This window comes from Mus musculus, chromosome Y (assembly GCF_000001635.26).
Source record: "Mus musculus strain C57BL/6J chromosome Y, GRCm38.p6 C57BL/6J".
Lineage (NCBI taxonomy): Eukaryota > Metazoa > Chordata > Mammalia > Rodentia > Muridae > Mus > Mus musculus.
The window spans coordinates 88,614,444-88,638,784 of NC_000087.7; positions in this window are offsets into that span (position 1 = coordinate 88,614,444).

The following is a 24,341-nucleotide window of genomic DNA, read 5'->3' on the forward strand; positions in this document are numbered from 1 at the left end:
TTTTTTTTGTTTGTTTGTTTTTTGTTTTTTTTTTTATTTTTTTTGATAGTTCAAAAAATAGTGACAAATATCCTTTAATAAAAATACAAATCCTAAATCTTTCTTAACATCTCACCACCTGGAAAACTAACAACTTTGAATGTTTGAGCTTCAGTCGGCCACAATTTTTCAAAGAACGAAAGCATGTAAAAGAAAATGAAATCTAGTAATAAGTGTCCATGTCACTTCGTAGTATATTTTATATCATTACTTTTCTTTTCTCAGAGGTTAGGGTTATTTGCACAAAACGAGACTAATCAGTCATCACTATCACATAACCCAAAGGCATCCTAACCCTGCCAGATTTCTGCCTGAATAATCACATTGGCATTATTTATTTGTACGGAAACATAGCCCTTCTCCCTGACTTAGTTAAAAGTGTGGGAACAGTTGATGTGCAATTAATTTTGTTGATAATGGGACAAAACAGAAGCCTGTAGGATTGACTGTATTGTTCCTGAGAGCTGAAGATTTCACTTCCATTTAATAAAATGTTATAAATATGATTTTAACACAAGCCTAAAATTGTGAAAAAGCTTTGTTTTCATATTTTCATTATTTACAGATCATTCTATGCTATATAAAGGAACATAGAGGAGGAAACCTTTTGGTGTCACTGACACACACACTTAACTGAGGTCTCCTTTGCAGAGTAAGAAGATTTATCTATTCTCTATATTTGGGGTGTTTGCTTCTGGAACCCTAATGATATCAAGTCTCAGGTTTCAAGTCTAAAACAACATTGCATTTGCATATAAGCTATGCAAAGTAACCTCTTGTATATTCTAATCATATTTATGTGTGTCTGCATAGAGAACTGTACAGGTAAGTTCAGAGGCTAGGGAAGGGTGTAGTGTGTTCTGCTACTTTACTCCCTAATTTATCCCCTTGTGACAGGGTTTGTTGCTGAGCTGGTAGTGAGGCTGGCTTTCAGGAAGCCACAGTCATCTTCCTGTCTCTGCCCCTCCCAAAATCCTAAGCACTGGTGTTGTAGATGAATGTTTGAAAACACACATGGCATTGACTCTGGGCCATATCCCCTGATCCTTCTTTATTTTAAATAATCTCTGGATTACTTTTGCCCTTAATGTAATGTAAGTGCTATAAAAGGAGATGTTATTTAGGAAATTGAAATATAAGTGGTCTGTATATGTTCAGTACAGTATTAAGAACTACATTAATTAATTCCTTGAGAACTTCATGCAATATATTTTGATGGAATTCACTTTCTAATTCTCTTGATACCTCCAGACCAAAACCAGACCCATTCCCACCTTAATCCTCCTCCCAAGTTCAAGTCTCCTTTTCTCCCCTTTGATACAACCCATTCAAATCAATTGTGTTGCCCATAAACTCTTGGACATGGGGCTACCAGTAGAGCATGGCAAACCTATATCACCTTCAAAGGCCTTACCTTTGATGAATACTGTCTCTCCATCCTTCATCAACAGTCCATACATTTTTAGATGGGGATGATGGATAGTGATACCGTACCACTCAGGGATGGAAGGCAGACTGGTCTGATTTTATGCAGTAGAGACATACAGTGTCTCAATGACCTCTCTGCCTTATGAGATTTCCACTTTCTCTTCCTTGAGGGTTCCTAAGACAAAGCACCTCTACTGCTTGCCTCTTTCTGTTAGTATGCATATATGTACAAGTGTGTCTATATTATAGATGTTTCATTTTACATCCAAGTCAACATATAGTGGGGTTTGCAATCAACTGCTGGCACTATTTCACACTAGGCAATATTCCTTGATGCAGACTTGTTGGGACTACATAACAGACAGAAACTGGGGATAGCTAGAAATCATCACATTTGGTTGTAGTATAGGTGAAATTTACACTGTTGACCTACATTTCTGGGTCCACCCTATGGTTTTAAGATGCAGGGATGGGGGATCAAGACCCTTAACTTGCATTGCAATTTCCTTCTTCTTGAACTCACATTTATAAAAGCTCCTGGAGGTGCTGATGCTGTTAACCTGGACATTTTCCTTTTGGAACTGCTAGACAGAGATACCATTAAAGAGACAGATAGTTCCTATCACTTTGTGTAACACAAAGAATGCTGTGGTGAAATGGGTTTGAAATGTCTGTCCTGGGACTTTGATGAAGGTTTTGGTCTGAAGTACAATGCTCAAAGGTAGAACAATATACACAATCTGAAATGTGATTGGACCCTGAGGGCTTTAATCTATGAGTTAATTGATTGATGGGTGTGCATGGAAGGGGTGAGAAACTTGTAAAGGAACTTGGTCATTTGGGACATGTCTTGGAAGTTATTTATTATCTTTGGTCGCTTCCTGTGTTGATGCTTACTGGCTGCTAATAAGTTGGACAACTGTGTTCCTTCATGCCCCTTTCATATTCTTGTGACCATGGACCTGTTTTCCTTGTTGCTAGGCATCTTGTAACAGTGATGAAAATGATTTACATGAATGTTTCTCACTAGAGATACTGACTTGTCTGGTCCAGGTTAACCATGGTTTAATTCTTTAAGCGTTTTTCTAGAAATTTCATGCTAACATTAAACCCAAAGTTACCAAGCAGTTGTACCTGGAAGATTCTGGCAGTGTATCTGTTGTCTTAGAAATAAAGAACTTTGCTGCTTCCCACACTGGTCCTTCCTCTGCATTCACTACTGTATTTTAATAGATTGCAATATCATATGAAGTATCAGAAAATGAGGGAAAAATGGAAGGGAGGTGAAAATGTGTTAGAATCATTAAATTACACACTTAATGAAATCAATTGATTTTTTGTATACAAAGGAAACTTCAAAATTGCAGAAAAGGCTTAGCCTACTGTGATGCTGTTCATGGGAGTTGGTATTCATCATACCTCATGTGATGTAGCTGATAATAGTAGTGGGTTTATTACAGATGAATCAGACACGATTATGAGCATGAAGAGATAACACCGAGTTGCCTCAGGAGAAACAAATCAGGTAAAATTCATTGGATTCCGTTATGAGGAATTTTTTTTCTTTTTTTTTGTCTAAATGAGTTGGCAGGAAATTGGACAGATTGGCAAGTCTGACAGTAAGTGTAACACATATTAGAATGTGGGGGTTGTGTGGCTATAGGAAATATTTGTTCATGTCACCTCTTATTGAGTATCATTGCTGATAAACATAGTTATCCTTCACTTATGCAATGCATGGAATTGGGTCTATGCAGGGGCAAAGGGGAGGAAATACTGTTGAGTAATGTTTGGGTAGGTTGTTGAGTCTGTGAAACATTCCTGTGATGGGACTTTATTTTTTCTCAATCTTGACAATCTACAGTTACCTAAGAAGAGAGAACAATTGAAGATCTGTCTCTATTCACTTGGTTATTTGGTAAGTCTATAGTATATTTTCTTGGCTAATGAGTGATGTGGGAGGGCCCATCCCTGTGGCTAAGCTCATCAATAGTCATTTATAGATGGGAGCATTCTAGATTGTATTTAAAAAAATGGCTGATCAAGCCATAGAAAATTGGTGGTAGAATAAGAACGTTCTCTATTGACTCATATATATGAATATTTAGTCACTGGGAAGTGACAGTGAGTTTAAAGATTAGATGGAATAAGATAAGGTGTGGCTTCATTGGAGGAAGTGGGTGTGTCAAAAAGGATGGGTTTGAGTTTTCAAGAAGGCATTGCAATGGCAGAATCTCTCTCTTTGCCTAAGGATCAATAGTTCTCTATTGCTCCAATGATGGGGTCCCTCACTTGATGATTGCCCAAACTTCTAAAAATGTAAGCAAGCCTCCAGTTAAATGCTTTGTTTTCTAATAGTAGCCTTAACCATGGTGTCTCTTCACAGCAATAGAACAGTGACTAAGTCAGTGGCAAGCCAATAAGCAGTGTTTGCTGTTACTGATTCAACTTCTTGTTTTGTCTTCCTTGGTGATAGTCTGTAACCCTTCTATTTCCAAGTTATTTTTGATTGTAATATTCTACATTGTGAGAAAGAAGCAAACTAGAAAAATTACATCTCAGGTAGGTACATGAGTATATCTTATGTTTAAATAAAAATAAAATGTCTGCACATTATTATTTGTGGTTTTAAGATAAGTGACATTGGCATTATTAGACATTTTTCCTTAAGAATGTCTTACTATTTTTATTTTTGAAAGGTTCCACCATGTCCAAAGAGCAAATTCCATAGCAAAGGTTTTTTTCAGCTTATACTTCCACATTGTTGTTAATCATCAAAAAAGTTGGGACAGAAACTGAAACAACACAGGATATTGGAATTAGAGGCTCATTCATAGGCTATGTTGTAGTGATGCTTATTGTCTTGCTCCTCTAGTCTTGCTTAGCTTGCATTCTAAAAAAACCCAGGAGTACCACCACAAGAATTTCAACACCCACAATGGAGTTGGTGCTCTCTCACCAATTAAAAAAATTCTGAACAGCTGGATCTTATGGAGGCATCTTCTCAACTGAAGCTCCTCCTCTTTGAAGACTCTAGATCTTGTTGAGTTTCTATTAAACCAGTGTGGCATTCTAAATATAGTTGGCCTATGAGGAGGTGTGGCCTTGTAGGAATAGGTCTGGCCTTGCTGGAGGAAACATATCACTCTGGGTCTTTAAAGCTCTGCCCAGTGTGAATCAGACCATACCTGCATGCAACATACATATTTTTTCTTGGAAGCATTTGGATGGAGTTGCATAATTCTAAACTTCCTCTCCACCATTATGTCTGCCTAGACTCTGCCATATTTTCTGCCTTGATGATCGTGAAGTGAACCTCTGAACGTGTAATTAAATGTAGAAAAGCCCTAATGAAATGTTGTCTCTTATGAGTGGCCTTGGTCATGGTGCTTTTCACAGAAACAAATCCCTAACTAAGAGAATCAGTTACTGCAGAAACTCTCCCAGATATTAAAATTAATCAACAATAGAAAGTATTTTCAAGTGCTGCAGCATACAAACTTATTCTAGAGAGAAAAATTGTAATGAATGAATCCATGACATTTCAGCCTCAAAAAAAAAAAAGTCTCTGCGTATAGATGGAACCCAGGCAGACCTCCATGAAGTACACGGGCTCCTCAGGAAGTGACCAACACTGTGGGCAACCTCATAACATTTGAAACCCATGACAACTGGCATAGAAAAAAGGTCAGCATATATGCATTGGTTACACCTTCAGTGTTTTCTAAGAATGAGGTCACACATAAGGAAAAGATTAGAATATCCAGGCTATAGACAGGCTGAAGGTATGTAGGGAGTCATATGTTTAGAGGAGAGTTAGGTGGAACAGGCCAGTGTGGGAGCTTTTTATGGTCATCTGGGCCTCTCATTAGAGACCTCCAAAAGATCGCAGGATTCATCAGAAGCAAAGAGTGCTCACAGAAGGAACTCAGGATCCATTCCAACCCGACATTATCTCACAGCATATTCATTTTCTCTTTTACTTTACTTTTGAAACTGATTACACAAAATCAAGGTTTCTGTGATGATTTAGGGAGTCTCATATATTTAAACATTCACTTCTGGATTGTCTGGATAAAAACTAGACTCTAAGTACCACACACACACATACAAACACACACACACACACACACACACACACACACACACACACACACACACACAGAGAGAGAGAGAGAGACAAACACAAACACACGAATCTGTAATGATTTACTGGATATTTGTTAAGAAAACAAAGAGGCCAATGTGGATAGGGCCCAAGTTTGAATATTCCCAGAAACTTTCTCTTCTTCCTGTGACTCCTGCCTAACTTTTCGAGAACTCCAACTTAGAATTCATTTGTCTCTCAGTGCACTCTACTCTTTGTGTTCCTTATTGCTTTTAATGGTCACCATCAATTAGAACTTTCTTATCTTCATCCTGGTCTGTTTTCTGCATGTGAATTTTGGATTTCTTTAAAAAGATATCTTTATGGGATTAGAGAGATGAATCAACGGTAACAAGCACTTTTGCACCACAAGAATAGATCTGGCTTCTTGATTTCATATCCACTGGCCAGTAATCACCTTTAATGGCAGCTCCAGGGGACCTGACAACTCATGTCTCTGTGCTCACCTGTACTCAAAAGGACATGCCATATCCCCACCCACATAAGTAAAGATAATAAATCTTAAAATGTGAGACAGATTTCACTAAGTTTCATTATTCAAATGAAACCTGATTTTCTCTGATTTCTGAGTCTATTTCAATCAGTTTTCTGCGTTTCACCTTGTGTAACAAGGCCACATTTCTTTTAAATGTCCCTCTTTCCCCAACTTTTTGTTTCTCCTTCAGTGTTCACATCAGAGTTTCTACCTATGCTCTGTCCTTCTCCCCTACTTCCTAAACATCCATCTTTTGCTGCTATCTCTGCTCCTCCAAGTTCCATCTCCAATTCCTTATTCTACATGCAGACCAGAGAAGCTGTTCCTTTTAGCATGTATGATTTTAGGTGTATGTACTGTTCACCACCTGAAATGAAACTTTCATCTTCATTTGATATTCCTTCCACTGTAGGCCATCTCTTCCAGCAAATTGTTAACTCACAGAATATCATGTCACACTTTTAAATTTTTAGAGCAAAACACATTTTATTGGCAAAGATACTGGGATTGTCAAAGACCCTTATGTAGCCAACACAGGAAAAAAAAAACAAAAAACTTTTTTTTTTCTTCCAGTCCTATACATTTACGTTTCTGTACTTTATGATTTTACAACTTCAAGAATCTTTGGCACCAGAGTATAGACATAGATATGGATGTCACCATGAAACTTGATAAAGTACACAGAAGGATTGGCTAGAATTTGGTAAACAACCTTTCTGAACTATTTGGAACCACCTTTTTTGGTGTACTGCACCCAGTTACCTATCAACACATCACTGTCATCTCCTGATCTCTCCTCAGCCAGAGGAGTGTCTGGAATGATGTGGAGGTTCCCTTTCTTGTAGTCATCCAGGAGCTGATAGAAGTAGAGAGCTGGATCCTTCTTGTAGGTAATGTAAAACAAATCCTTCATGATTGGAACCTGGGCTAGCACAACCCCCCTTCAGTTGTCCTCAGAGCCATCTTTACCCTTAAATTTGTGTTGTACTGCTCTGCCAACCAGGGCTCTGGCGAGGTGGGCATCCCTTACCTGAGGAAATCTTACTTTGGGAGGCAAAACCTTAAGGTTTAAAATCCTGTCATCATTGTAGAGCTCCTGTCCATAGACGCTGTCATTTCCATCATACTTCACCAAATAAAGAGAAGGGTTTGTTGGGAGTTGACCTAGCACTATGGTCTTCCATTGAGTGACAGGCTCATTACCTTCCTTCCAACCTTGAGAAATTCTGCAGCCAACAATATTCCTCAAGACGTTGGAAGAAGACATCCTCCTCCTCTTCTTCATGAGGGATGTCATGCTAAGACTCTTCAGAGGTATTGTCTTCTACATGGCTGTAGCCCTGGTGTAGTAGACCACACCAACCCTGGGCAGATGTCTTGTGGGTAACATTCTGTGTTCAAATATCATACTTGCCCATTGCCTTGGATTGAAGATATTGCCTGTTTACACCAGACACAATGCTGTTGCTACTGTCATATATATGAGTTACTGAAAGGCAATGAGTGTAGGATGGGATAGAATGCTGGAGAAATGCTCTTCTCTAATGGAATTTTTGAGTAGGTCAAGAAGGCTATGCTAAACATGTTTGGGCTTCTAAACTTAATTTGATCAAAATAAGAAGTTCATAATCCAGCTATGGTGGCGCAAGCATTTAAACTCAGCATTCAGAAGGCAGGATAAGGCAGATTTCTGACTTAGAGACCAGCCTGGTCTACAAAGTGAGTTCCAGGGCAGCCAGTGGTAGACAAAGGAACCATGTCTCCAAATCAGCAACAATATTAACAACTAAAACAAAAAAAAACAACAAAAACAAAACAAAACAAACAAACAAACAAAACAAAAAAACAAAAATGAAAAACAAACAAAAAACAAAACAAACAATCAAATCAGAAGTTAATAGGAGGTGTTAGTGACCCAAGTCTTAAATCCTAGTACTCAAGAGGCAGAGGGAGGCAAACCTTAGTGAGATAAAGGCTAGTCTATTCTACAGAGTGATTCTCCTAACAGCCAACGCTACACACAAACACACTCAAAGTAAAATTAAACACCCATCCAAAGAAAAAACGAACAAACAAAACAACAACAACAACAACAACAAAAACAAATAAATAAGGGAAACAAGGAAATTATCGAAGGGAAATTAACAAGTAATTCTCCACAGCTCAGAATAACATACTCAGATGAATATGTCTTCAGCCCTGAGCTAATTTGCCTCTTCTGAGGAACATCTCCTTGCATGTCTATGTCAATGTGGAAGTTGGTATGCCTTTTACCCAAAATGATCAAGGAGAGAACAGAATAAAGAAAATGAGCCAGAGTTGTTACCTACCCTCTCTTGTACCTGCAAGCTCTTAATTAGGTGGCAATATTCACAAATATCCCAGGGACACAGCACACCACTGGCCTTCTGTAATATGTCATCTGACCCAGCCTCAGGATTATTTGGTGATTATTTGCCACTGCAACTCTGGCCTCAACAAATCCAGGCAATATCAGCCATTTAGAACTAACATTTTCTAAAATACATACGGACAAAGAAGTGCTTTGACATTTTAATGGGATTGTGAAGGAGATATTGTTAGCAAGGATAATAAATTCAGGAGATCAACTAAACTGTATCAACCATGCCCCTGGCCCCAAACATGGGAGAATTTAGAATGTACAGTTACTCAGTGTGGGAGGGAAAACTTTCAGCTTTCTATAGCTATGAGGGTCCCATTCACTTCATAAATGTACTTACCCAAAGAAAATGTCTTAGTCATCAAGATTCTGTCTTTTGTTACAGACCAGGCAAAAAAAACTTGAGGAACAACGTTGGGGTTCAGGAGCTGGCCTGCCTTTCATACACCACTGGGAAAATAGTGGACACACCTTCTAGGGATTCTAGTGCCTCCAAGTGGAATAGATGTGCAATCTATGGCCAGTGCTCTGTGACATCACCTAGTTCAGCTTGCATCATAGAACCCCACTCATGCTGGTTCCTTCCCTAATTACACCAGAGACATTAACCATCTAGGCTTTACGTTTTCATATGGCATTCTCGAAATACAAAATATAATCCCTACTGAAATGTCCTGATGACTTGAGTCACATTCTGCCCAAGTAATTCACACCTGTATTGTTTTTATCATTTTGGTGGTTGGGTTTCTGTTTATTCATTTGTTGATTGTTTGTTTTGTTTTTGTTTTTATTTTCCTCCTGTGAAAGCCTTCAGTTTCTGACTCACCAACATCCTTGGTGGTTATTTTCCCTGTTCCAACCTTTCCCTGGTTATCTTTAAACTGTTCTTAGTGTCAGAAATTGTGCCAGACTCTTTGAGGCAGCACATTGGATAGCACATCAAAATTCTGTTTATGAAAACCCAAAGTTAGAGCAATAAATATTTTATTCAAACAAAGCAGGAATTTTACAGGTTTAAGTACCTTGTATTGAAGTTATTTGCAACCGTGAATCATTGATTCTTTGCAAAATGAGAAGGCAATCTAGCTCTTGTTCCTGCTTACAAAGTTGTGATGAAGTTAAACCCAATATCAACCAGTCATGTTTTAAAGGCCTTTAAAATTTATTAGTATTTCTGGTTACAAGTAATTTAGTAGATTAAATGCAGTAAAACAGGGTGAAATAGATTTGATAATTTTACTTTTGAAATATGGGTAAACAAAATATTGAATGCTGGTAAGTATGGAATTTACTTACAAATTATCAGGCACTTTAATTTTTCATGCCATATAGATCGTAAGTTCTTCCAGAAAAATTAATTTCAGGCCCTTACACGGTAACCATCACACTTTGTATATTTTTTTCATAGATGTTGACACTACCCATAGTGGGCTAGACCCTTCAACATCAGCCATCCAAAAAAGATCATTCCTTACAGGTGTGGCAACTGACCAATGTGATGAAGGCAGTTCTTTATCTGCGGTTCTATATTCCCAGGTTGAGTTAACTAAAAAAAAAAAAAATGCAAGAAGGACCATTTCACATCCATATCATAAACGTTGATTGCATTACTGTGTGCAATAAACATGCGATAGATTAATACTAGATGTCAACCACTGGATAGATGGCTTAAAACATGAGAGAGAGAGAGAGTGACAGAGAGAGAGAAAGAGGAGAGAGAGAGAGAGCGAGAGAGAGAGAGAGAGAGAGAGAGAGAGAGAAAGAAAGAAAGAAAGAAAGAAAGAAAGAAAGAAAGAAAGAAAGAAAGAAAGAAAGAAAGAAAGAAAGAAAGAATGAGAGAGAGTTTTTGATATGTCATAGGGTGTTTGATATTTCAAGCCCAGTGCCAAATCACTTTTAATGAAAACACAAATCCTAATTCTTTCTAAACATCCCACCACCTGGAAAAATAACTCCTTTGAATATTTGATCTTCTGTGAGCCACAATTATTCAAACTAATAAAGTATGTAAAAGAAATTGAAATCAAGTAATAATTGTCCATGCCACTTCTTGGAATATTTTATATCATTACTTTTCTTTTCTTAGAGGTTAGGGTTATTTGCATAACAAGAGACTAATCAGTCATCATTGTCACATCAGCCAAAGGCATCCTAACCCTGCCACATTTCTACTTGATTAATCACATTGGCATTACTTATTTGTATGGAAACATATCCCTTCATCCTGATTTAGTTAAAAGCATGGGAACTGTTGATGTGCAATTAATTTTGTTCATAATGGGACAAAACAGAAGCCGACAGGATTGTTCCTAGGAGCTGAAGATTTCCCTTCCATTTAGTAAAATGTTATAAATATTATTTTAACACAAGCCTAAATTCGTGAAAAAGCTTTGTTTTCATATTTTAATTATTTACAGGTCGTTCTGTGCCATATAAAGGAAGGTAGAGAAGGAAAGCTGTTTTGGAATCACTGACACACACACTTAACTGAGGTCTCTTTGCATAGTAACAAGATATACCCATCCGCTATATCTGGGGAGTTTGCTTCAGGAACTCTAATGATATAAAGTCCTCAGGACTCTAGGCTAAGATAACAGAACACTGCTTATAAGCTATGCAAGATAAGCTCTTGTATATTTTATTTATATTCATGTGTGTCTGCACACAGATCTGTACAGGTAAGTTCAAAGGTAGCGAAGGGTATAGTGTGATTTGCTCCTTCACTCCCTAATTTATCCCCTTTCTACAGGGTTTCTTGCTGAGCTAATATTGAGGCTGGCTTTCAGGAAGCCACAGTCATCTTCCTGTCTCTGCCGCTCCCAAAATCCTAAGCACTCGTGTTGTAAGTAAATAAACACAGGCATGAATTTGCCCCTTTGCCATCACCTCTGATCCTTCTTTATTTTAAATAATCTCTGGATTACTTTTGCCCTTAATGTAATGAAACTGCTACACAAGGGTTTGTTATTTAGGAAATGGAAATATAAGTCGTCTGTATATGTTCAGTACAGACATTATATATTAAGAACTACATTCATTAATTCCTTGAGAAATTCATACAATGTATTTTGATGGAATTTATTTTTCAGTTCTCTTAATAACTACTCCCGGACCAAAACCAGATCCATTCCCACCTTAATCCTCCTTCCAACTTCATGTCTCCTTTTCTCCCCTTTGATACAACCCATTCAAATCAATTGTGTTGCCCATAAACTCTTGGACATGGAGCTACCAGTAGTGCCTGGCCAACCTATAACCTTCAAAGGGCATACCTTTGATGTAAACTGACTCTCCATCTTTCATTAACTGTCCATACCTTCTCAGATGGGGATGATGGATAGTGAGAACCTACCACTCATTGATGGAAGGCAGACTGGCCTGATTTTGTGCAGATAGAGACATACAGTTTCTCAATGACCTCTCTGCCTTACAAGATTTCCACTATCTCTTCATTGAGGGATCCTAAGACTCAGCTCCTCTACTTCTTGCCTCTTTCTGTGAGTATGTGTGTGTGTACAAGTGTGTCTATATTATAGATGTCTCATTTTACATCCAAGTCAACGCATAGTGGGGTTTGCAATCAACTGCTGGCACTATTTCACACTAGGCAATATGCTGTGATGCAGATGGTGGGACTAAATACCACACTGAAACTGGAGATGGCTAGAAATCATCACAGTTGGTTGTAGTATAGGTGAAAATTATACTTTTGACCTAAACTTCTGGGTCCACCCTATGGCTTTAAGATGGAGGGATGTGGGATCAAGAACATTAACTTGCATTGCATTTTCCTTCTTCTTGAACTCATATTTTAAAATACCTCATGGAGGTAATGATTCTGTTGGCCTGGACGTTTTGCTTTTGTAACTGCTATACAGAGATATCCTTAAAGAGACAGATAGATCCTATCACTTTTTGTAACATAAAGAATTGTGTGGTGAAATGGGTTTGCAATGTCAGTCGTGGGTTTTGATGAAGGTTTTGGCCCCAAGTACAATGTTCAAAGATAGAACACTATACACAATCTGAAAAGTGATTGGACCCTGAGGGGTTTAATCAATGAGTTAATTGATTGATGGGTGTGCATTGAAGGGGTGAGAAACTTGTAAAGGAACTTGGTCATTTGGGACATGTCTTGGAAGTTATTTATTGTCTTTGGTCGCTTCCTGTGTTGATGCTTACTGGGTAATAATAAGTTGGACAACTGTTCTCCTTCATGCCCCTTTCATACTCTTGTGACTATGGACCTGTTTTCCTTGTTCCTAGGCATATCGGAACAGTGATGAAACTTATTTACATGAATGTGTCTCACTAGTGATACTGACTTTTCTGGTCCATTGTAACCATGCCTTAATTCTTTAAGCTTTTTTCTAGAAGAATCATGCTAACATTACACCGAAAGTTACTAAGTAGTTGTACCTGGAAGATTCTGCCAGTGTATCTGTTGTCTTAGTAATAAAGAACTTTGATTCTTCCCACACTGTTTTTTCTGCTGTATTCACTACTGTATTTTAATAGATTGCAATATCATATGAAGTAGCAGAAAATGAGGGGAAAATGGAAGGGAGATAAAAATGTGTTAGAATCATTAAATTACACACTTAAAAATAAAGAAATCAATGTATTTTTTATTATAGAAAGGATACTACAAAAAAGCTGCTGAAAAGGTTTGACCAACTCATGGGAGATGGTATTTGTCATACCTCCTGTGATGTAGCTGTAAATAGTAGTGGGTTTATTACAGATGAATCAGACACCAATATAAGCATGAAGGGATACTACTCAGTTGCCTCAGGAGAAAGAAATCAAGTAAAATTCATTAGATTTCTTTATGAGGAGTTTTTTTTGTCATAGCTTTGGTGGCATAAAATTGGACAGATTGGCAAGTCTCCCAGTAAGTGTAACACACAGTAGAATTTCGGGGTTGTGAGGCTATAGGAAATATTCAGCTCATGTCACCTATTATTGAGTATCCTTGCTGATGGAGGTAGTCACCCTTCACTTATGCCATACATGGAAGTGTGTCTATGCAGGGGCAGAATGCAATAGATGGTGTTGAGTAAAGTTTTTGTAGGTTATGCTGTAAGTTAAACATTACTGTGATGGGATATTTTTTTTTTCCAATTTTGACAATCCACAGTTACCTGAGAAGAGAGAACAATTGAAGATCAGTCTCTATTCACTTACTTGTTCATTAGGTAAGTCTATGGGATATTCTCTTGGCTAATGATTGATGTGGGAGGGCCCATCACTGTGGCTAAGCTCATCAGTAGTCCTTAATAAATGGGAGCCTTTTAGGCTGTATTTTAAAAAAATAGCTGAACGAGCCATGGGAAAAGTGGTGGTTTGAATAATAAAGTCACCTATAGACACATATATATGAATATTTAGTCACCAGAAAGTGGCAGTGAGTTTAAATTTAGAAGGAATAAGAGAAGGTGTGGCTTCATTGGAGAAAGTGGGCGTATCAACAAGGATGGGTATGAGTTTTCAAGAAGCCAATGCAATGGCAGAATCTATCTCTTTGCCTAAGGATCAATAGTTCTCTATTGCTCCAGTGATGGGGTCCCTCTCGTGATGATTGTCCAATCATCTGAAAATGTAAGCAAGCCTCCAGTTAAATGCCCTGTTTTCTTCTTTTTCTTTTTTTTTCCCATTTTTTTATTAGGTATTTAGCTCATTTACATTTCCAATGCTATACCAAAAGTCTCCCATACCCACCCACCCCCACTCCCCTACCCGCCCACTCCCCATTTTTGGCCCTGGCATTCCCCTGTACTGGGGCATATAAAGTTTGCTTGTCCAATGGGCCTCTCTTTCCAGTGATGGCCGACTAGGCCATCTTTTGATACATATGCAGCTAGAATCAAGAGCTCTGATGTACTGGTTAGTTCATAATGTTGTTTCACCTATAGGGTTTCAGATCCCTTTAGCTCCCTGGGTACTTTATCTAGCTCCTCCATTGGGAGCTCTGTGATCCATCCATTAGCTGACTGTGAGCATCCACTTCTGTGTTTGCTAGGCTCCACATAGTCTCACAAGAGACAGCTACATCTGGGTCCTTTCGATAAAATCTTGCTAGTGTATGCAATGGTGTCAGCTTTTGGATGCTGATTATGGGGTGGATCCCTGAATATGTCAGTCTCTACATGGTCCATCCTTTCATCTCAGCTCCAAACTTTGTCTCTGCAACTCCTTCCATGGGTGTTTTGTTCCCACTTCTAAGGAGAGGCATAGTGTCCACACTTCAGTCTTCATTTTTCTTGAGTTTCATGTGTTTAGGAAATTGTATCTTATATCTTGGGTATCCTAGGTTTTGGGCTAATATCCACTTATCAGTGAGTACATATTGTGTGAGTTCCTTTGTGAATGTGTTACCTCACTCAGGATGATGCCCTCCAGGTCCATCCATTTGGCTAGGAATTTCATAAATTCGTTCTTTTTAATAGCTGAGTAATACTCCATTGTGTAGATGTACCACATTTTCTGTATCCATTCCTCTGTTGAGGGGTATCTGAATTCTTTCCAGCTTCTGACTATTATAAATAAGGCGGCAATGAACATAGTGGAGCATGAGTCCTTCTTAGCAGTTGGGACATCTTCTGGATATATGCCCAGGAGATGTATTGCTGGATCCTCCGGTAGTACTATGTCCAGTTTTCTGAGGAACCACCAGACTGATTTCCAGAGTGGTTGTACAAGCCTGCAATCCCACCAACAATGGAGGAGTGTTCCTCTTTCTCCACATCCATGCCAGCATCTGCTGTCACCTGAATTTTTGATCTTAGCCATTCTGACTGGTGTGAGGTGGAATCTCAGGGTTGTTTTGATTTGCATTTCCCTGATGATTAAGGATGTTGAACATTTTTTCAGGTGCTTCTCTGCCATTCGGTATTCCTCAGGTGAGAATTCTTTGTTCAGTTCTGAGCCCCATTTTTTAATGGGGTTATTTGATTTTCTGAAGTCCACCTTCTTGAGTTCTTTATATATGTTGGATATTAGTCCCCTATCTGATTTAGGATAGGTAAAGATCCTTTCCCAATCTGTTGGTGGTCTTTTTGTCTTATTGACGGTGCCTTTTGCCTTGCAGAAACTTTGGAGTTTCACTAGGTCCCGTTTGTTAATTTTCGATCTTACAGCACAAGCCATTGCTGTTCCGTTCAGGAATTTTTCCCCTGTGCCCATATCTTCAAGGCTTTTCCCCACTTTCTTCTCTATAAGTTTCAGTGTCTCTGGTTTTATGTGAAGTTCCTTGATCCACTTAGATTTGACCTTACTACAAGGAGATATGTATGGATCGATTCACATTCTTCTACATGATAACAACCAGTTGTGCCAGCACCAATTGTTGAAAATGCTGTCTTTCTTCCACTGGATGGTTTTAGCTCTCTTGTCGAAGATCAAGTGACCATAGGTATGTGGGTTCATTTCTGGGTCTTCAATTCTGTTCCATTGGTCTACTTGTCTGTCTCTATACCAGTATCATGCAGTTTTTATCACAAATGCTCTGTAGCTTTAGATCAGGCATGGTGATTCCACCAGATGTTCTTTTATCCTTGAGAAGAGTTTTTGTTATCCTAGGTTTTTTGTTATTCCAGATGAATTTCCAAATTGCTCCTTCTAATTCGTTGAAGAATTGAGTTGGAATTTTGATGGGGATTGCATTGAATCTGTAGATTGATTTTGGCAAGATAGCCATTTTTACAATGTTGATCATGCCAATCCATGAGCATGGGAGATCTTTCCATCTTCTGAGATCTTCTTTAATTTCTTTCTACAGAGACTTGAAGTTTTTATCACACAGATCTTTCACTTCTTTAGTTAGAGTCACGCCGAGATATTTATTAATATTTGTGACTATTGAGAAGGGTGTTGTTTCCCTAATTTCTTTCTCATCCTGTTTATTACATAGTACTTGAAGAATGAGCCAGAGCAATTCGACAACAAAAGGAGATCAAGTGGATATAAATTGGAAAAGAGGAAGTAAAAATATCACTTTTTGCAGATGATATGATAGTATATATAAGTGACCCTAAAAATTCCTCCAGAGAACACCAAAACCTGATAAACAGCTTTGGTGAAGTAGCTGGATATAAAATTAACTCAAACAAGTCAATGGCCTTTCTCTACACAAAGAATGCCTTGTTTTCTAATAGTTGCCATCACCATATGTGTCTCTTTATAGCAATAGAACAGTGGCTAAGACAGTGGCAAGCCAATAAGCAGTGTTTGCTGTTACTGACTCAACTTCCTGTTTTGTCTTCCTCAGTGACAATCTGTATTCTTTTTATTTCCAAGTTATTTTTTATTGTAGTATTCTACATGGTGAGAAAGAAGAAAACTAGAACAATTACATCTCAGGTACGTACATGAGTATAGCTTATCTCTAAGTAAAAATAAAATGTCTACACATTAACATTGGCACTGTTAGACATTTTTTCCCTAAGAATACCTTACTGTTTTTTATTGTTGTAAGGATTCACCATGTCAAAGAGCAAATTCCATAGCAAAGGTTTTATTCAGCTTATACTTCCACATTGCTGTTTATCACCAAAGAAGTTGGGACAGAAACTGAAACAACACAGGATCCTGGAATCAGAGGCTCATTCATAGGCTATGGAGTGGTGATGCTTATTGTCTTGCTCCTCTAATCTTGCTTAGCTTGCTTTCTTAAAGAACCCAGGACTACCACCACAAGGATGTCAACACCCACAATGGAGTGGGTGCTCTCCCATCAATTAAGAAAATTCCTAACAGCTGGATCTTATGGAGGCATCTTCTCAACTGAGTCTCCTTCTCTTTGAAGACTCTAGATCTTGTCAAGTTGCTATGAAACCAGTGTGGCATTCTAAATATAGTTGGCCTATGAGGATGTGTTTCCTTGTAGGAATAGGTCTGGCCTTGCTGGAGGAAGCATATCACTCTGGGGCTTTAAAGCTCTACCAGTGTGGAAGAGACCCTACCTGTATGCAAAATACATAGTTTTTCCTCGAAGCATTTGGATGAAGGTGCATAATTCTAAACTTCCTCTCCACCACCATGTCTGCCTAGACAGTGACATATTTTCTGCCTTGATGATCATGGAGTGAACCTCTGAACGTGTAATGAAATGTAGAAAAGCCCTAATGAAATGAGTCTCTTATTAGTGGCCTTGGTCATGGTGTCTTTTCACAGCAACTAATCTCTAACTAATAGAATCAGTTACTGCAGAAACTCACAGATATTAAAATAAATCAACAATCGAGATTATTATCAAGTGCTAAAGCATGCAAACTTATTCTAGAGAGAAAAACTGTTATGAATGAGTCTATGACATGACTCTCTCAAAAAAGAAAAAGAAAAAAAAGTAAGAAGGACCATTTCACAGTCATATCATCAATATTGATTGCCTCACTGTGTGAAATAGACAAGAAATGGATTAACATTAGATGTCAACCACTGGATGAATGGCTTAAAACGAGAGCGAGACAGAGAGGGAGAGAGAGAGAGGGTGAGAGAGAGAGAGAGAGTGAGAGAGAGAGGGTGATAGAGAGAGAAAGAGAGAGAAAGAGAGAGAGAAAGAGAGAGAATGAGGAGAGAGAAAAATGAGATGAAAGAATGAGAAAGAGAGAGAAAGAATGAGAGAGAGATAGCCTGATGGGTTTTTGATACTTCAAGCCTCAGTGGCCAATATCCTCAGAAAATTACAAGCTGATAAGGAATTAGTTGAAGAACAATACCTTTTGGGTCATTTTCAAACTTCTGTATCTCCATGGAATACCCCATTTTTTTTTATCAGAAAGATGCATTTTCAATTAAAAGTACCTTCCTTGAAATTTTGATCTTATTTTTGGTACAAAGGACTCATAATCAAATTTTTTAAAAGAATCATATTTCCAAGTGGTGGTGGCAAACACCTTTAATCCCAGCACTCAAAAAGCAGAGACAGGTGAATTTCTAAGTTCGAGGCCAACCTGGTCTACAGGGTGATTTCCAGAACAACCATGGCTACACAGAGAAACACTGTCTTGAAAACTCAAAGAGAGAGAGAGAGAGAGAGAGAGAGAGAGAGAGAGAGAGAAAGAGAGAGAGAGAGAGGGAGAGAGAGAGAGAGAGAGTTTCTATACAGAGAACAAATATGAAAGGTTTTCAAACTGACTTTCATTTTCCAAGTATGGTAAGAACCCTAGAGCTAGTAACAAAGAACACAGAACACAACACATAGCAGACAAAAGTACAAAGCACACTCAAATAGAAAGAAAGGCATCAAAATAGTGAATGTGAGTACCTTTTTAATGGAGCACAAACACTCTCCCATTCTCCATGAGAACCCAATAAAATCCCTGTTGTCTCCAAAGACTTTGAGTAGGAATTCATCCAGTATCCTTTCTCTTCTATTTGGTTAGAGCTGACTCAAACCTGCAAGGTCCAGGACAGAAAAAATAGACTCCCTCATCCAATTTGGTATGTGTGTTTCCAGGTAGTGTTACAGATCCTCACATGCTTAGACCACTAAAATAGAGCACATCTATTCTACCACAGTTACGGAAGGCAGCATTGTAAAAATCAAGGGGCTGGCTAGTTTTCCTAGTTGCTGGCACTGTGGTTGGCAACCTGTAGGTTGCTAGTCCTTGTGACAAATTTCACAGGAGTTGTCCTAGACTATCTGTATGTCAGAAATGTATGTTATAATTCATATCAGTAGGACATTTCAGTTATAAAGCAGCAAAAAATATTTTTACGGTTGGGGCACCACACAGCATAAGGAAGTATATATATGAAGGAACCGCAGTATTAAAAAGGTGGAGAACCACTCTCTGGAACTTTGAAAACTGAAGCATGGTGTGCCTCCCAGACTGTCTTTGACATGAGTCTGAGATATACTTCTGACTCTGATCTTCTTGTTACCTTTTGTTTCTTGTGATCATATGGGGTTAACCTAGAAAGTATATTCAAATGCCCTATGTGAGAGCATGTTCAGAATTCATTTTGTGAAGCAATGTGCTCTAGTATATTTAGGACAGAGCTGTCTTTGGGACCAGTTCTCTTCTGTATGCCTGTGTGTCATTCATTTTCTCTTTATTTGTTTATTGTTTTTTGTTTTTTCGAGGCAGGGATTCTCTGTTTAGCCCTGGTTGTCATGGAATTCAATCTGGAGTTCAGGCTGGCCTTGAACTCATAAATTTGCCTGCCCCTGCCTCTGCCTACCAAGAGCAGGGATAAAAGGTATGCACCACTACACTGTCTTCTTTTATTTATCATTCTGCTATTAACTTATTGTGTCTAGGTGGTTGTTTTCAATCTATTTTGTTTTATTTTATTTTATTTTATGAGGCATTTTCTTTATTTTCATTTCAAATGTTATCCCCTTCCCTGGTTTCCCCTCTGAAAACCCACTATGCCATCCCTCCTCTCAGTAATCAACAAAATACCCACTCCTACTTCCTAGTCCTGACATTCCCTTACACTGGGGTATAGAGCCTTCTCCTGAACAGGAGCTTCACCTCTCACTGGTGTCCAAATAGGCCATTCTCTGCTACATATGAAGCTGCAGCCATGGGCCCCGCCCTATGTTCTCTTTGGTTGGTCTTTTTTTAATTGTATATTTTCTTTATATACATTTCAAATGATGTCCGTTTTCAGTTTCCCACCCTTCCAGAAACCCTCTATCCCATCCCCTCCCCACTGCTTTAATGAGGGTCTTCCTCCATCTGGATACCCATTCCCACATCGCATTGTGGTGGCTAGCAAGGTTACCTCTCTGTCTCCTCATCATTCTACAGCATATTGGTGATCCTGTGGATGATGGGGAAAAGAACACTGGATTCTGACCATTGCAGAGTACCATCCAGTACATCAATCACAAGCCACACGTGGGTACATCTTCCTCAAAAGTATCTTGTCTTGTTCATAGCAGCTAGTTGGCTATTTTGTGTACCTGGGCCAAGATTGAGGTGTCTGCTACCTGCACAAGCACTTCCCACTACACTTTGGGGATCATCTGTGCCAGGAAGTCAGGGTTGAACTCCACAGGGTTTTTGAGGATTTAAGTGGCCTGTAGGCTCCGACAGAACACTTGCATGCCCACACCCCACACATGTGAGTTTAGCAGGTTGTAGATTAGCAGGTTCACACTGTCACATTGGAGTTCTTGACAGGACTTTTTTTTTCATCATTAATTTAGTTATCTATTTACAATTTAAATGATAACTTCCTTCACAGTTTCCCATCAACAAATCCCCATTCCAATCCCGCTCTCCTCCCTTCTTTTTTGAAAAAGATTAGTTTGTGTTATTCTTCCACATCACACTCCATCACTCAGTGAAATCAGGGCAGGAACCCATGTAGGAATATAGGCAGGGTACATGGAGCAAGGTTGCTTATTGGCTTGTTTCTCAACACAGTTTTCTCAGCTTTTCTACTTACAAAATTTAAAAATGCCTTTTAAATTTTATTTTAATAACATATATGTATATATAAAAATGTTTTGTTTGCGTGAATGTCTGTGGGCCTTTTTTGTCCAGGGTTCACAGAGTCCATAAGAGCAAGCTTGGTCCCTTGATATTGGAGCTTAATGTGGCTGTGAGCTGCCATCTGAGTTCTGTGATTCAAATCCTGACCTTCTAAGAGAGCAGCCAGTTCTCTTAAACACTGAGCCATTTTTCAAACACTACCCTCAGGTTGCTTTCTTATATATTTTATCACCATCTTTGCAGAGATAGCACCACTCAATGAGTACTGGATCCTCTCCCATCAACTGTTAATCAGCTGTCTCATGTGAGACTATGCCAGGGCCTAGCAAACACAGACATGGATACTCACAGTCAGCTATTATATGGATCACAGGGTTCCCAATGGAGGAGATAGAGAAAGTACACAAGAAGCTAAAGGAATCTGCAACCCTACAGATGGAACCACATTATTAACTTATCAGTACCCCGGAGCTCTGGACTCTAGCTACATTTGTATCAAAAGATGACCTAGTCAGCCATCACTGGAAAGAGAGGCCCATTGGACAACCAAACTTTATATGCCCCAGTACAGGGCAATGCTAGAGCCAAAAAATAAATGGGAGTTGGTGGGTAGGGAAGTGGGGAGGAGGGTATGGGGAACCTTTGGTGTAGCATTGGAAATGTAATTGAGGAAAACACGTAATAAAAATATTTTTTAAAAAAGAAGGACTGAAGTATCTAAAAAAAAAGGGGGGGGGAAATATCCAACAGTCAAATCAGACCCAGAACGACACAAATTGCATGTTTTCACCTATGTATGGAGTTAGCTTGTAAGGTTTATATATGTTTGTTTTTCATTTAGGGTAACAGAGATGAGCTATCTAGTAAGGAACCATAAAGAAGGAGGAGTTCTTCCAAGGAAGGGGAAGTAGAATATAGTGGTATAAAGGAATGAAGAAGACACTAAAATAGGAGGGTTAAATGTGGAGGGAAATATCAGGCCAAGCATCTGAGACTAGAAAGGTCATAAAACACTAAGTGAAAATCTCCCATCATAAATTTTGTTAAATAACCACAGCAGTAAAATGACTTCTCATGAATCCTAATGGCTCCACCCATATGTTAGTATATATGCCTCAGCCTTCATCAGAGGTGAGTTTCCTACAAAACTGGTAATAATCACAGAAAGACACAACTGGACAATGCACAGAGAGTGAGAGACTCAGAGAATTAAAGATTAAAGAGGATGCCTTTATCGAGCTCTCTCCTTCAAGAATCAAGAATCTATGCAAAGAAAAGTCAGAAAAATAATCCTGACCAGAGGTAGAGATAATGGATAGTATCAATGAATTGTATCATGGGTATTCCATGTTTTTTTTTTTGCCTAATATACACTTAAGAATGAGTGCATATTATGTGTGTTCTTGTTTTTGGGTGATGTTCTATAAGTATCTGTTAAATTCATTTGGCCCATAACTTCTGTTAGTTTCACTGTGTCTCTGAGTTCGATGGTAGGAGGATAAACAGGGAGATGGATACTTTCAGGTCACATAAGATGGAAAATTTAAAGAAAAATTTCTAAGAAAACAAATAAACATGGCTATAGCCTCATCTAATGTAGACAGATCCAATTTGAGGTTCCCTCTTCCCAGGTGACTTTAGCTTCATGTCAAGAAGGCAAACACTTACTAGCACACACAGGTTAACATAAAAGCATTTACAGCCATGTATAAAAACATCACAGCAATGAACTAAGATATTATGTGGACGTTCCATGGCATAAACTTCAGAAAGACATAATTTTTTTACAGTTTATCTCAGCTTTAAAGTGTAAATCCTCAAAGGAGGGCCATGGTCCAGTGCTGTTCTCAATAGACAGCTCCTGATTTTCTAGACTCACCTCTTATATTAATCTGTGAAGTCACCTCACAATCTCACATTTCTTCTGCACAGCATTAGAGATGCCAATTAAAACTAGACTTTGGAAGTATATTAATAAGTTGGCCTTATCTTCATATTCCCTGCCCTTAATCATGGGAAACTCGCCCAGACTAGATGTCTCAGCCATTCTCACCGACAGTTTTCCTGGTAAATAGGTGGTTGAGAGAAAGAAATTATTTTAAGACCCAACCAGTTTAGTTTATCAGGATATTTGAAATGAAGCTGACATCATTTGGCACAAAAAATAAAGAGAGTCTCCTGTTTTGTGGAGAACTGAGAGAGAATTAGGGACTGGGGCCAGGAGGGTAAGTGACTATCCTTAAGGAGAGTCAGTCCAGACCTGGAGGCTGGGTCTGACAGCATGCAGAGGAGTGCAGTTCAATTCCCTGCAGCTTCCTGGAAGGAGCACTGTTTCTCTTCAAATTGTGACAGGGATGGCACCCACAAGGGGGCAGAATGCAGTGGTGTTCTAGACTTCTTTTGAGCCATCATGGTACTGATTACCACTCTTTCACTTGCTATTACAGATGAGCAAACTCAATAGGGTGACAAGTATGATCTGCTGACTTCAGAATCTCTAATTGAAAAACCCTTACAGGGCATGCCATTTTCCCTCCATGCTTGGAATAAAAAGAAAGGATTGGGCTCACAGGACTAAGCATCCTCTGACTAGCTTTTAGAGAAGAGGCTGCACTGAAGTCCAAAATTGAGACTTTGGTGTTTACTGAGAGTTTAAAAGCTAAGAACCTGTAACATTTGCTCTGTGGTACTGAAAAATATTGTTCTGAAAAGTGTATGAGAACATAAAGATGAACATGTAGCTTAAGGAGCACCATTACTCTGATAGAACATCAGGCACCTGACATTCATTTAATACATTGAAATAACCACCAAATCCCAAAAAAACCCTCCTCAAGTGTACATTACAAGTTTCTGTAGGTTTGGTCTTCTCATTGTGTCCTGGATTACCTGGAAGTTTTGAGTTAGGATCCTTTTGCATTTTGTATTTTCTTTGACTGTTGTGTCGATGTTCTCTATGGAATCTTCTGCACCTGAGATTCTCTCTTCCATTTCTTGTATTCTGTTGCTGATGCTCGCATCTATGGTTCCAGATCTCTTTCCTAGGGTTTCTATCTTCAGCGTTGCCTCGCTTTGGGTTTTCTTTATTGTGTCTACTTCCCCTTTTAGTTCTAGTATGGTTTTGTTCATTTCCATCACCTGTTTGGATGTGTTTTCCTGCTTTTCTTTAAGAGCCTGTAACTCTTTAGCAGTGCTCTCCTGTAAATCTTTAAGTGACTTATGAAAGTCCTTCTTGATGTCCTCTATCATCATCATGAGAAATGTTTTTAAATCTGGGTCTAGATTTTCGGTTGTGTTGGGGTGCCCAGGACTAGGTGGGGTGGGAGTGCTGCGTTCTGATGATGGTGAGTGGTCTTGATTTCTGTTAGTAGGATTCTT